This window comes from Myotis nattereri, assembly GCF_964212035.1.
Source record: "Myotis nattereri genome assembly, chromosome: 2".
Classification (NCBI taxonomy): Eukaryota; Metazoa; Chordata; class Mammalia; order Chiroptera; family Vespertilionidae; genus Myotis; species Myotis nattereri.
The window spans coordinates 148,224,712-148,238,598 of NC_138076.1; the positions used below are offsets into that span (position 1 = coordinate 148,224,712).

A 13,887-nucleotide genomic window follows, 5' to 3' on the forward strand; every position below is an offset into this window, starting at 1 on the left:
TTTCAAACTACTCCCACTTCTGCCCACCCAGAGTTTCTGAGATGCCTCCATACCACCAAGTATGTTCTATTTGCTGGGAATAACAAAGCAGTGGAAAAAGGAGACTAATCTAAATCACAAGTCTTAAAGCTGCTTAGAACAAGCAACTCTGGATATCAGATCTTTCTACTGATCTTACTAAATAAGGTCTTTGAATTTTGTTTCTGTTTCTTCCCCCTTTCAGGGTGCCTTTCAGGAAACAATGATCACATTTTGGCAATTCATCATAAGAGGAGTGGGAAGCCAGCATTCCTTTATCACCATTCACAAGACATTGAGAAGAGCCTGGATATAGCTCCACAGAAGATATATAAACATTCTTCTTCTGAAACTCAAATAAACAAAAACCACCAAATTGTTAAGTCAGCATTTCTTAGGCCTGCGTATGATCCATCTCTCAATCTGTTGGCCGTGGCCGGTCAAGATCTTGAAGTTGAAAACCTTCCAATCCCTGCAGCAAATGTAATTGTGGTGGTAAGTATTGCACTCAACTGATGTTTATGCTGGTGCTTTTCTCTGTGGCTGATGCTGAAAAAAAAGAAGAAGAAAACTAATGATGAATAGTTTATCTTTGGATTGTATTGACTTTTTTTTTTTTTTTTTACCACAAGACTTCTCATTCTCTAATATTTCTTTTTTGTTACTTTATTGTTGTTTCTTGGCTTCCTCTTAAATATGATGAGCCCAATAGGAAGCTTTGTCTGCATCCTCTGTGCATTGCACAGTGCATAGTGCATAGTAGGTGCTTAATAAATATTTGAAATAAAAATTGCTCTAGGCAGGTCTTACAAGTATAGCAGATCACATCCTACACTGAGCCCCCTGCCTTCTGTGATAATCCCTTCTAAGCAGATATGCCTTAATCTCTCTATACAGGTAAGCAATTCTTATGGAAAGTCTCTGGTCACTTTACTCACATTGTAAAAAATGAAGAGTCCCCTGAAAGGGAAGAAGTATCATAGGTGGAGGGTGGTTTTCTGTCACTGGAATAAATAAGATGGTTTGGGGGTAGTTGATGGATAAAATTCCTAACATCACTGAACAAACATTGCTTTTTATTAGTCAAGATGGTGCAATGGTCCCATTGCTTATATTCTTAGGGTATGCAACCCAGGCCTGAGGTTCCCAATTTGTGGAGGTATCATGGCTTAAATAATACTGAGGTTGATACACTGTTTAGATGATAGTCCCTCTCAAGTTTAAAATTACTATAGGAGGCTCCACATTAAAACTACAGATCAGTAGCTAACTGATATTTCATATGTTGATATGCAATATAAGTATGTTGATTATATTTTGGAGCAGATAATTCAATGAAGCCATGTTTGCATTTTGGTAACCTCTCTCAGGACAAAATGTAATGAAACTTAACAAGCTTTTTTCCTTCTTAAAAATTTTTTATCTGCTATATACAGGACACTTTACTTAGCATTAAGAATAAAAGACCCATTTATTGATGTTTTCAAATAGCCTACATTGAATATTTAGTATATTCCAGTCTTTATTTGGGGTATCTAGAAATAGAGACAATTAATATGGAGCCTCTGATTTTATTTGAGAAATGCATGGAGAGAAATGCCAGTAATTCAATAAAAATCATAAATTGAGACGCAAGATGAGCTCTTGTTAAGAGAAAATCTGTGAGTCATTTGCCTCTTGAAGTACTTGAACAAATTTTCTGCATTTACATGAGTAACAGATGTTTTGAAGGTGCAATCCATGTATTTGGTAAAGGTAAATGATGTTAATGATGTCGCTGTATTTGCATATGCCTGTGATAATGCTAGAGCTCATGGGAAATAGTTTCTCTAGTAGCCATCATATACCCATAGTTGTGAACTCTTAAAGTCACTGTGAATTATAGTTCAAGAGGTTTGTTCTATCTTGTAATGTCATATACTGTCTAGTGAATTTAATATCATGCAGGATAAAAAGCATCAATGAGGAATTCTGGCATGTAATTTCACTTTTAGTTTATTTGTGGTTTGGAAAGTCATGAAAAAGATGTGCTTTTTTGGGGGGGCGGGGAGGAGTGATGAAAACAAAGATGCAATAGGCTATTTCACTGCATTATCCTTCCCTAACTACTCTTAAACTATTTCTAACCATTCTGTGGCTTTGATAGTTTACAACAATTGCTAGTGCCAATGTTTCCTATAATCCACTTACATTACTTGTGCACATAGTGATTCAGTAGAAAAACCTGGGAAGTGGAATTATTTTAAAATAAATCAATAATGTTCAGCTTACTAAAAAACAGAGGGTCAACATTCAATCAAGTATCGGTTGGTTTGAAGGTTCATCTATCCAGAAAATAACTTTAGGAATGGAGTGTAGATGATGAAAGGGAGATATTCTGGTGACTAAAATGACCTTGATGAAATAAATGATAAGACTTTGTGTGGCAAGGGTGTTCATATATTATATTTATACTAGAGGCCCGGTGCAAAAAAATTTGTGCACTTGGGGGTGGGGGTCCCTCAGTCAAGCCTGTGCCCTCTCACAGTCTGGGAACCCTTGGGGGATGTCCACCTGTTGGCTTAGGCCTGCTCCCCGGGGGATTGGGCCGAAGCTGGCAGTGATACATCCCTTGGGGGATGTCCACTTGCCAGTGGGCCTAAGCTGTAGTTGAACATCCTTAGCACTGCTGAGGAGGCAGGAGAGGCTCCCACCATCACCGCAGTGATGCCATCAGCCTGGCTTGTGGCTGAGCAGAGCTCCCCCTGTGGGAGTTCACTGACCACCAGGGGGCAGGTCCTGCTTTGAGCATCTGCCCCCCGGTGGTCAGTGTGTGTCATAGTGACTAGTCATTCCCAGTCGTTCTGCTGTTAGGGTCAATTTGCACATTACCCTTTTATTATATAGGATAGAAGCCTGGTGCACAGGTGGGGGCCGCTGGTTTGCCCTGAAGCGTGTCCTGGATCAGGATCCTGCCAGCGTGCCTGGCCAGCCTGGGTGAGGGGTTGAGGGCTGTTTTCAGGCTGGCCATGGCTGTGGGCTGGAAGCAGGTATCTGGGATTTATTTATCTTCTATAACTGAAACTTTGTAGCCTTGAGTGGAGCTCAGGACCTGGCAGGGCATGCGGGAAACTTGGCTTCCTCCATTGCCGGGAGCAACTCCAGCTCCATGGCCGCTGCTATCTTAGATGGGTTAATTTGCATATTTGCTCTTGATTGGTTGGTGGGCGTGGCTTGTGGGTATAGTAGAGTTACAGTCAATTTGCATGTTTCTATTTTTATTAGATTGCTAGTAGCTCGGTGAATGAAATTCATGCACTGGGTGGGGGGGGGGGGAAGGGGCCCCTCAGTCTGGTCTTCACCCTTTCCAATCTGAGACCCCTCAGGGAATGTCCAACTACCGGTTTATGCCCACACTTTTAACAGATAACAGCTCCATTGTTGTTTCTTTCTTATGCTTAAATCCATTGGAATTAGTAGTTATTCAAAGTGTGTATACATTTTGGGGAGACCCCCTATATATCTCTAGTCAGCGGTGAAAGAAACCAATAGCAGATTTGGAACCCCCAGACAGGGAACCTTGCTCTCTCCTCACATGTCTCCCCACTTCACTTTCCACCTTCATGGGCAGCAGGATAATCAATGTTTTCTCTCATCAATTCGGAAAAGCACGTCCTGTCACCTGCTGCCCGGCAGGAGTGCGCTAGGTCCCAAGCAAGCGAGGCTCAGTCAGGGAAGCCTTCGCTCATGGGTGCTGGCACCCAAAGTGCACATTCCTCCTCTACAGTCGCCCCGACTATCCCACTGTTTCACTGAGAGGACGGAATTCCTCTCCGCCTCTGGGTTCTTGATCTTGAATGCTGACAGAAGGCACCTCAGTGAGGTCCGCCTGTGGCCACCAGGTGTGTCTGTCTGCACCTGCTCCTGCCTCAGCACCTGCATTAACCCCCCCAGAGGTGATCTCGTAGCTGTACTGGCCTCTGTGGGAAAAGGGCATCACCACTCAGCCCTCTCACTGTCATCTCACAGGCGCCCACCCTCAGCACCCAGAACACCTAGACACTCTCCAAAGGACGTGAGCGCATCAGACGGGATGTGTGCACATCCTGTGGGGGGTTTAGGCATGCTGGGTTGATGGAAGTGCAGTGGAGAGGTGGGGGAAACTTGTGCACGCTGCGGTTTGCAACTGTTGTAGGCATGGGAGGGTGACAGTGTGCTGAGGGATGTTCGCACGCCGAGGGGGGGTGGGGATGTGCAACACCAGAGCCCTCTGGCTTTGCAGATCCACACACCCCCATGGCGCGGCCAAGAGGACGTCAGTCTGGCCCGCCACAGTGGTTATCCCTGCGATCCTGCACCTTCTGGGCCAGGAGGCGGATCTTGCGCAGCCACTCCTGGGTGCTGATGGCCTGCAGGCGCTACTTCAGCTCACCCTGCAGGCTCTGCTTGGCGTGCTCACAGCTGTCACCACCGCCGTGTGGGGAGCACAGGCCGCCCTCCGCCGGCCTGCCTCCCCTGTCCAGAGGCTCTCTGCACTGCTCACCTACCCAGAGTGACTGGGGCTGGGCGGAAGCCAGGCATCCTGCCTTGCCCAACCCCGGCCGATCTGTCCCTGTGTGAGCTGATGCCCTGCCGGAAGGGTCACGGATCTGGGTCCCAGGACCGTGGACAGCCTCAAACGCTGCCCGCCGCCTGGCAGGTCACAGATCCGGGTCCCGGGACCGCGGACAGCCTCAAGCACTGCCCCCCACCTGGCAGGGTCACAGATCCATGTTTTGGTCCTGTGGACAGCCTCCCTCGGTGCTCCCCGCCCACCAGGTCATGGATCTGGGTCCCATACTGCGGACAGCCTCAAGCACTGCCCCCCGCCTGGCAGGGTCACAGATCCGGGTCCCGGACCGCAGACAGCCTTGCTCACTATCGCCTACCTTGAGTATGCAAATTAGCCTCCATCTTGTTGCTTCAGGGTGGGGGTCCCCACTGGGGTGCCTGGCCAGCCTGGGTAAGGGGATGATGGCTGTTTGCAGCTGGTTGCACCCCCTTCAGGGTGGGAGTCCCCACTGGAGTGCCTGGCTATCCTGGGTGAGGGGCTGAGGGCTATTTTCAGACTGGCGGGGGACTGAAGCTCCCAACCTCTCCTTTTTTTCTTTATTTTTTATTCTGGGATTTATTTACCTTCTATGGCTGTCACTGGAACTGAGAGCCGGCTTTAGCTCTGAGACTCAGCTCCATCTTGAGGCCTCGGCTGCTGAAAGCAGGAATCTATTGTTTGTTTGGGTTCTATAATTGCAACATTGTTTCAGTCCTGCTCGCTTTAGGTCTGAGGGCTGAAAGCAGGTTTCTGCTTTTTGTTTAACTTCTATAATTGCAACAATGTTTCTTAATCTGCAGTTCAGAGGCCATCAAGGCAGGCGGGGAACCTTGGCTTCCTCCTTCAATGAAGTAAGCAAGCCTCCTGTTCGCTTCAGCTGCCTGGCTGCCAGCCACCATCTTGCTTGGCAGCTAATTTGCATACCGCCCTGATTAGCCAATGGGAAGCATGTTGGAGGTACAGTTAATTACCATGTTTGTCTATTATTAGATAGGATACACACACACACACACACACACACACACACACAGGCTATTTTGCTTGAGGAATATTGCAGTGGTACCAAAGAATTATTTATTGGGTTCATTTTATTCCAAATGAGCAGTGTTAATAGGTATCATTTTCGGAATTAGGTAAATTATTGGTGTGTTTTTTTCCTAGGTACAGTGAAAAGCCATTTCCTACCTCCAAAATGTGTATGTAATTTCTAAGTCTTCCTAGCTCGGAGGGAGAGATCACCTTTTTCCTCCTCCTATATTTCTTTCTCTCGATCACTTCTGACATCACTAAGTCAATGCGTTTAGAATGAGATATATAACCAGGAAGGAAAGATGCATGTGTCCCTCTTCCTTTCCTGATTCCTAATTGCTTTCTTGAAGCATTTCATAAGAACATTTGTCCACAAATGAAATTTTTTCTTCTTTGCTTTATAATAAATAAAATACATAGGTTGTTTACTCCAAAGAGAGGACAATACAATTAAAATGTTTATCGTAGAGAATGCTAATAATGTTCCAGAAGCTTAATTAAGAAACTATTCATGGGATTTTTTGTACAAATGCAATATAGAGGGAATGTGAATGTCTTTAAGGTCAGTGGTACCATAGAAATCAAAACAACAACAATGGATTTAACCAAATGTGTGCTGGAAATTCCATTCTTATCCCTGGATCCCCAAGATATTCATCAGGACACAAGGCACAACATCTGGAAGGAGGGAACCCAGGAATGTCAGTGAAAACGGTAGAGTGGAAGCAGCTATAGGTCTTTTCAGTTCAGCAAGTTCAGCATAGATTGCTAAATGAAGACTATTATATTCTGGGGGGAAATCTGAGAAAACTGGGATTAGGAAGACTTTGACATTTTAATAAAGGGTAGAATATAAATGGTTTGCTCCTCAGGATGGAATTGAGGAAAAGAATAAAGAAAAAGAAGAAGAAAGAGAAGGGATAAGAGGAAGAGGAGGAGGAAGAAAAGGGAATGGAATGGGAAAAGGAGGGAAGGGAATGGAGGAAGGAAGGAAGGTGTAAGAAAGGAATAAAGGAAGGAAGGAGGGAAGGAAGGAAAGGAAGGAAAGGAAGGAAGGAAGGAAGGAAGGAAGGAAGGAAGGAAGGAAGGAAGGAAGGTGGGAGGGAGGGAGGGAGGGAGGGAAGGAAGGAAGGAAGGAAGGAAGGAAGGAAGGACAGATGGAGGGAGGAAAAAAGGAAAAAGAAAGAAAGGGAGAAAGAAAGAAAGAAAGAAAAAAGAAAGAAAGAAAGAAAGAAAGAAAGAAAGAAAGAAAGAAAGAAAGAAAGAAAGGAAATTAGGATGTGAGGACTTACAACTTAGCCTCAGGAATTTGATTCTTGTACAAAATGAGTGACAAGTCATACTATAAATTCTCCCAGTAGTGGCGATAGGTGGAAAATTCATTCTGACATAGAAGAAAAGTAAGGTGCCTGCGTTTTGTCCTGTGACTAGACTACTTGCCAATGAGTAAGGCCATAAATTCATGCAATCTGTTGGACCCAGGATATTCTGTTGCTAGAACATCTCCAATTTGTGAACAATACTGTAGCTTGTATACTTCGTTATGGTGACTGCTTATATGATGGAGAATAACAAGTCTGTGTGGAGCTGCAGAGCAGCAGGTGCATAACTCACAGAAAGTGTGATTCAAATGTAGGCTTTGGGAAATTTTAAATTATTATGTGTCAAATGTATTTGGAGTCAAATAGTAAGTACTAAATCCAAAACCCTAAATGTATGTAAGACACAGTTTCCTGTAATGTTGGGTATGACTCAATTGTCTTTCAATAGAATCTGGGACACTTGTCCCAAGTTCCTAGAAGGAATGAGTATAAAAGTTTGAGAGTGCCCTGGCCAGTGGGCAAAATGGTTAGAGCATTGGACCATGCACTGAAGGGTCATGGGTTCAACTCCCCATCAAGGGCACATACCTACCTTGCAGGTTTGATCTCTGATCCCAATCAGGGCATGTTCAGGAGGAAGATAATCAATGTGTTTCACACCAATGTTTTTTTCTCTCTCTCACTCTCTCTTTTTCTCTCTCTCTCTCCCTCCTCCATTCCTCCCTTCCACTATCTCTAAAAATTAATGGGAAAAACGTCTTTGGGGGAGGATTAACACACAAAAAAAAAGCCTGAGAGAAATATCTCTGCCATGTCTTGATATGGTAGTCCATTTGTTAAAGCAAATTCTTTTCTTTGATTTTCAAGTAAATGTAGTAATAGTGTAAAAACTTCTTTTCTGACTTCCTTGAAAATGGCATTTTGTCTGTAGACCCTACCAACTTTGGATTTGGGATTTGTCTGTGTATTAGTTATCTATTGTTACATAACATATCCCCCCAACATTGAGCAGCTTAACACAAGCAGTGTTTATGATGTCACACAGTGCTAAAGGTCAGGAATCTGGGAGCAGGTTAGCTGTGTGGTTCTGCCTGAGAGGATACCAAAGTCAAGCTGTCAGCCAGGGCTGAGTGTCTGAGTGCCTGACTGAGCTGAAGGAAGGATTCAGTTCCAAGCTCACTCACAGGGCTGTGGGCTGGCAGCTTCAGTTCCGCAGCAACTGGATGTCTCCATAGGCTGCTCACAACACGGCTCCCCCAGAGCATGTGGAGGGGGAGAGAGACATACCAACCACATTGCCTTGTATGACCTGGTCTCCAAGTCACATCATTTACACTTTATTCTATTCATTAGAGGTGTCGCTAGCTCTAGCCCTCCTTTATGGGACGGGGCCTGCAGAGGGAATGAATACTAGAAGGCAGGGATCACTGGGGACTATCTTAGAGTTTGGGTACCATAATCTTCAAAGCAAAATTGGGGAATTATTGGATTGTGCCATTCTTTGTTATGTACTTCTACCTGTGAACTTCAGGAAAGGTAATTGTGTGCAGAACCTATATTACAGAAATCCATCATATAGTAATGGGGAAAGGAACTAGGTCAGTAAAGCTTGAACTTAAAACCTTTAAACTCGAAAGAAACTCATGATTGGTGCCAATTTACAGACCAGAAAATCAAGGCCCCAGATCAGGAACTTCCTCCAGGTGACGCTATTAGTAGTAAGTGCAACAGGCAGAATTAAAATCCTAATTTGTTTGGCTTCAAATCTCAAACACTTTAAATTTTACCATAAGTCATATAGTTTGCTTTGGGAAGGTATTATTATAAATTTTTTCAACAGAAACTTTAACTTTATGAATTACTCTTTGTTTAAGCTAAAGGTAATGTTGACTGTTATTCTCTGAAAATATAGTCATTGATAGTTAAGATGCTAATATTTGGGGCCAGAGGGTAAAAGGCAAAAGATCCATGATGGCCATGGATCTTTATTATAAACTAGAGGCCCTGTGCACAAAAATTTGTGCACTCGGGTGGGTCCCTCAGCCAGACCTGTGCCCTCTCTCAATGTGGGGCCCTTTGGGGGCCCCTTTCCCTGGCTGCTGGCACCAGTTTTTCTCCGGCACCCGGAACCCAGGCCTTCACTCTTCGCTGGGAGGGGCCTGTGCAGTGGGCGAGGGGCTTAGCTCTTTTAAAAATACTTCTGAATGTTTGGTAAATAACCCTGTAGGAATTTACTTTCTGAAACATGCTGGCTGTTAAGGGCTGATTTGGGTAATCAACAAAATGTATGTTAAAATCCTAATCCCCAGAACCTCAGAATGTATCTGTATGTGGAGATAAGATCTTTAAAGAGGGGATTACATTAAATTGAGGCAGTTCCAGTGGGACTCTTAGCCCATCTCACTGAAGTCCTTATAAGAAGAGGAATGTTGAGGTCCAGCCCCAGCAGGTCCAGAGGTTCCCAAAGGTGTGGACGGAGTTGGCGAAGAAGGCATGACACAGAGGCAGCGTTCAGGTGATCATCATAGCCAGGTTCTCTTTTTATTGTCCTGTTACATCCATATTTATGCTATTTGATCCTATAAGCATGCCTCTATAAGCTTTTTTTTTTTTATTGAGGAGAGCATGGGGTCCGTTTATTGGGGGGTCAGTCAAAGGGGGAGCTGGCTAGGGTGGGGTAGGGCAGCTACTTGTCTGGCCCCTGAGAAACCCAACTTGAGTCCAGAGCCTCGACCACTTTGTAGCCAAAGTCTTCCTCCACCTTTATCTGCATGGGGGCCAGATCCGGAGTCAGTGGGACTCCGGTCCGGCACCCTTCCCGTGGCACTTGCCGCCTCTTCCAACCACTGGGCCCCTCACCAGGGGCCAGGCTGCTGGCTTCTGCAGGCGCGAGTGTCCTCCTGGGCAGGGACAGCCCCTCTTTCTCTGGAGGCTCATTCTCAGCGTTGCCTGCGGTGGGGGGCCTGTGCCCTGGCTGCCCTCATCCTCCAGTAAGGTGGTGAACTGGCTGGCCCAGTAGTCGTCGCCATAGGAATCCAGCTCCTGCTGGAGTCTCCGTGTTATCCTCTATATCTGATGAAGTCTGTTCAGGACCAGCTGGATCTCCCTGCAGCGCTGACCCAGCGCCCGGTACTTCCTGCGATTGAGTTCCCTTTGGCACTGCTGCCGCTGGCTTTGGGCTGCCTCCTCCTCTTCATCTCGCTCCTGGAGGCTGGAGCTGCCCAGACCCCCAGACATGAACTCCACTTCGGTCTCAAGCTCGCTCTCCAGAATGTGATCACCGAACAGCGGAGGCAGTGCCAGCTCCAAGCAGGGAGGTGCTGAGAACACCTAAAAGCCCACAGCTGCCATGGACCCCTCTCTCTGCTCCAGCTCCATTTCTCCCTGGTTCAGGGCAGAACTTCCAACTTGCAAGCCTCTTAAAGTGCAAAATGACTCGCCCAATCTGATTTAGTGGCCAGGCACAGAGGCCCCATTCGCTAAGCCTCCTGGGAGTTGTAGTTCTCTATTTCTTGCTGGCTTTCCTCGCCCCACCACCACCCCAAGTCCCAGCTGAAAGGCCCTGCTTGCTGGTCTAAGGCCACTGGCCAGGCATCTGAGTCACCTCCATCTTTATTCCTGTCCTAACACCGCACAGTCTGACCACGGAGACTCTCCACTTGGGAGGCCCCTGGGTCTCCTTCTGGGGCTGGGGATGTGCCACTGTTCCAGCACCAGATCGTGAGCCCCAGCGGAGACACAGCCCTAGCCCCTGGATCTACTTCTGGGGCCTGGCTGCGTCGCCCCCGAGACCAGATGGCATGCCCCCGCTGTGACACAGTTCTGGTCCCTGGCTGCGCTGCCGCCCAGGCACCGGATTGCGTTCCCCGACCCCTGGGTCTCCTTCTGGGGCCCTGCTGTGTTGCCCCAGGATGGCGTCCCCATGCAGGGGTGCAGCCTGGCCTCTGGCCCCGCCTCTGGGTGTTCTCCAACTGGTGATCCCTGATCTGAGAAGCTGGCTGGGCAGGGAAGAGGCGGACATCCCCTCTTCCCTGCCCCACCCAGCTTCTCTGATTACTGGCCCAGGGCCAGCAAAGGTGGTCCGGCTTCTCCGATGACAATGGTGGCCCAGTTCTCCCACTCTTGGCTGCCTTTTCCGACACTGACAGACGGCTTCTTCCACCCTTCCCTTTTCGCCTCCCATCATTGTTCCTATGTATGCAAATTAACCGCCATCTTTGTTGGCAGTTAACTGCCATCTTTGTTGGCGGTTAACCGCCATCTTGGCTGGTGATTAATTTGCATAGCTCGCTGACTAGCCAATGGGAAGGGTAGTGGTTGTACAGCTAATTACCATGTTTCTCTTTTATTAGATAGGATAATAATAAAAATGAATTATTCTGTCAAATTCTATTTTAATTTTAAGAAAGTCTAGGAAAAAAATCTGTACTCAAATTTGGAAATTTGATTAAATTTTTGCTTTTATCTTAACTTACTCTAAATGCTTTATGTTAAACTGTAAGATCTTATATAATCACCTTTGTAAAAAATCCCCAAACATTTGCATTTTGGTAAGCTTTGTGCTTACATTTTTGAGATATTACTGTATCCCTGGAAAATAGTCTTGAAGTAGCAATTCCATTCTTGAGCTTAGCATCCTGACAGTCATACTGTCACCATCTGTTGCTTTTCTCCATTCCTAGCTACTAAAGCAGCAAGAAGGATGCTCAAACACATGCTGGAAATGTTAGAGGTCAAGTTTAGGCAATGTCTATATGAAGTTTCAATACTCGACCACTCAGCACCTCTGCTTGTTTTGGATCACTTGTACTCAACGCTAAAATGACTGAAGTCTTAAGAGAACTGATTTAATTGATTATCACACTAATTGGACATTGACTATCTTTATGTAAAGTGTTTTAGTAATATTTTTGTTCTGAGTCCGAATGCAATACTTGCATAGAATTTCAGAATAGTTAGCAATATAGAAAAAGAAAAAGAGGAAGTAAAAATAATTCTTAAGTGTTAGAGAATAATGTCATCTTAATATATGTATCTATATAAGCTTTTAAATATGTGGGTGTAGACTTTTTTAACAAAAATATGGAATCTGTACACATAAAGTTTTGTATTTTATTTACTTTGTTTATGTATTGGACACAGAAGTATAATTTTTAGAATTACAAGATCTACTAAATCAAGTCTATGCCATGCTGGATTATGAAAAATAACCAATTTAGAGGAAACAGTATATTTTTGGCAAATAACTAACATACATAAGTCATGGAGAAGAATAATAAGTAATATCTATAAGAAACCAATGTCATCAGATCCAAGGCAGGTCTGCCCTGGCACAGTCTGGAATGTGTGGGTTCTGGATTTCACAACATGAAATTGTGATTTTGAGAGTACTTTTATTGAAGCTGGTGACAGTGAAACCAAGAAAGGACTTGGATTATCAGACATGCAAACGTTTTTTAAATGGACACCTAATCCTTGCTTCTTAAAATACTCATTCATTCAAAAATAGTATTGAGTGCCTCCTCAATAAAGTAGACTCTGGGGATACAAGAGTGGGAAGATAAGCAAGGTTATTTCAGCCATATAATTTACATTTTAATAGAAGAAGAACAAAATTGAGCAAACAACTGGACATAATTGCAGATGGTGGTTAAGTGCAATGAAGAAAACAGTTACAAGGCAGGGAGAAAGTGGTGGAGATGACATTATATTGGATATTGAGGGATTCTGTTTGATAATCCGGGATACGTAGGGACTGAATCAAGATAGAGCTCCTACATGGAAACCATGTGATAAAAGAATAATTTTGGAACCAGCAGAACTGTGTTGGAATCCCAAATCACATACGTACTAATCGTGTTCCTGCAGTGATTTACTTAACATCTCTGTATCTCAGTTTCCTCATTTGTGGAAAAGTGATACCAAAAATATCCATCCTATAGAATTGTTTCTGAAATGGAATGAGATAAAACATTCAAGGAGCTTAGTATCATGCTTGACACATAGTAAGATCCTTGTAAAAATTGGAGGCTGTTATTATTATTATTATTATTATTATTACATGGAACAAGGGAAAATACATCTTTCTGGACTTACCACCAAGAATACTTGTATTTCTCCTGAGCCTCTGGTTGGCTTATAATTTTCTCTTTTCAGTGCTGTGAATCATGTTTCCCTTTTACTCTTGACTGCTAAAAAGCTGAGAGCTAAATTTGTGGTCTACCTCTAGCAAATGTAGAGAACTTTATTGAATGCTTTATTTATTTTGTGAACTGACTTGACTCTTGGCTGTATGTTTTCTTTTCTTGTTTTTCCTTTTAAATCAATTTCCTCAATTCCATACTTTATATTCAATTTTATTTTGTTTTCTATGTGATTTTTGTAAGCTACCATACATCTTTTCTCTAATATGTCCTAAACAAATAGTCATATAATAAAGTAGCAATCATTATGGACAACCTGAGTTTGAATGTTACACAGCAGGAAGTCCCCTTACTGGAAGAATTTTTTTACCCATCAGGTTTGCAGAAGTAAAATATAGTTCATATGAAAGAACTGCAATGTGTTATAATGATCTGTTTGGCTCACTGTTCAGTAGGCCCCAACCTCAGCCAATCCCAATGTCAGGGGATAATCCCTTGTGAGCAGTTTAACACAGTGAGAACAGAATGGTTTTATTTTATTTTATTTTATTATATTTTATTTTATTTTATTTTATTTTTTATTTTAATTGATTTGAGAGAGAGAGGAAAGGGAGGGAGAGAGAAGGAGAGAAACATTGATGTGAGAAAGAAACATTGATATGTGCCCCAACCAGGGACCAAATCCACAACCTAAGTATGTGCCCTAACCTGGAGTTGAATCCACAACCTTTTTGGTGTAAGGGATGATGCTCCTACCAACTGAGCCATGTGGTCGGAGCAAGAATGGTTTTAGGAGACATCCTAG

The 13,887-nt window shown here is 44.1% G+C and overlaps 1 protein-coding gene across 1 annotated transcript in view; it reads left to right on the top strand.

Moving 5' to 3' along the window:
- The first annotated feature begins 229 nt into the window (after positions 1-229).
- PTPRR (protein tyrosine phosphatase receptor type R) overlaps positions 230-13,887 on the top strand; it is a 274,528-nt gene continuing 260,870 nt past the window's right edge. The window contains exon 1 of the mRNA XM_081083294.1: positions 230-513. The gene's annotated coding sequence lies outside the window, so the exon portion shown is untranslated. The remainder of the gene's footprint in view (positions 514-13,887) is intronic.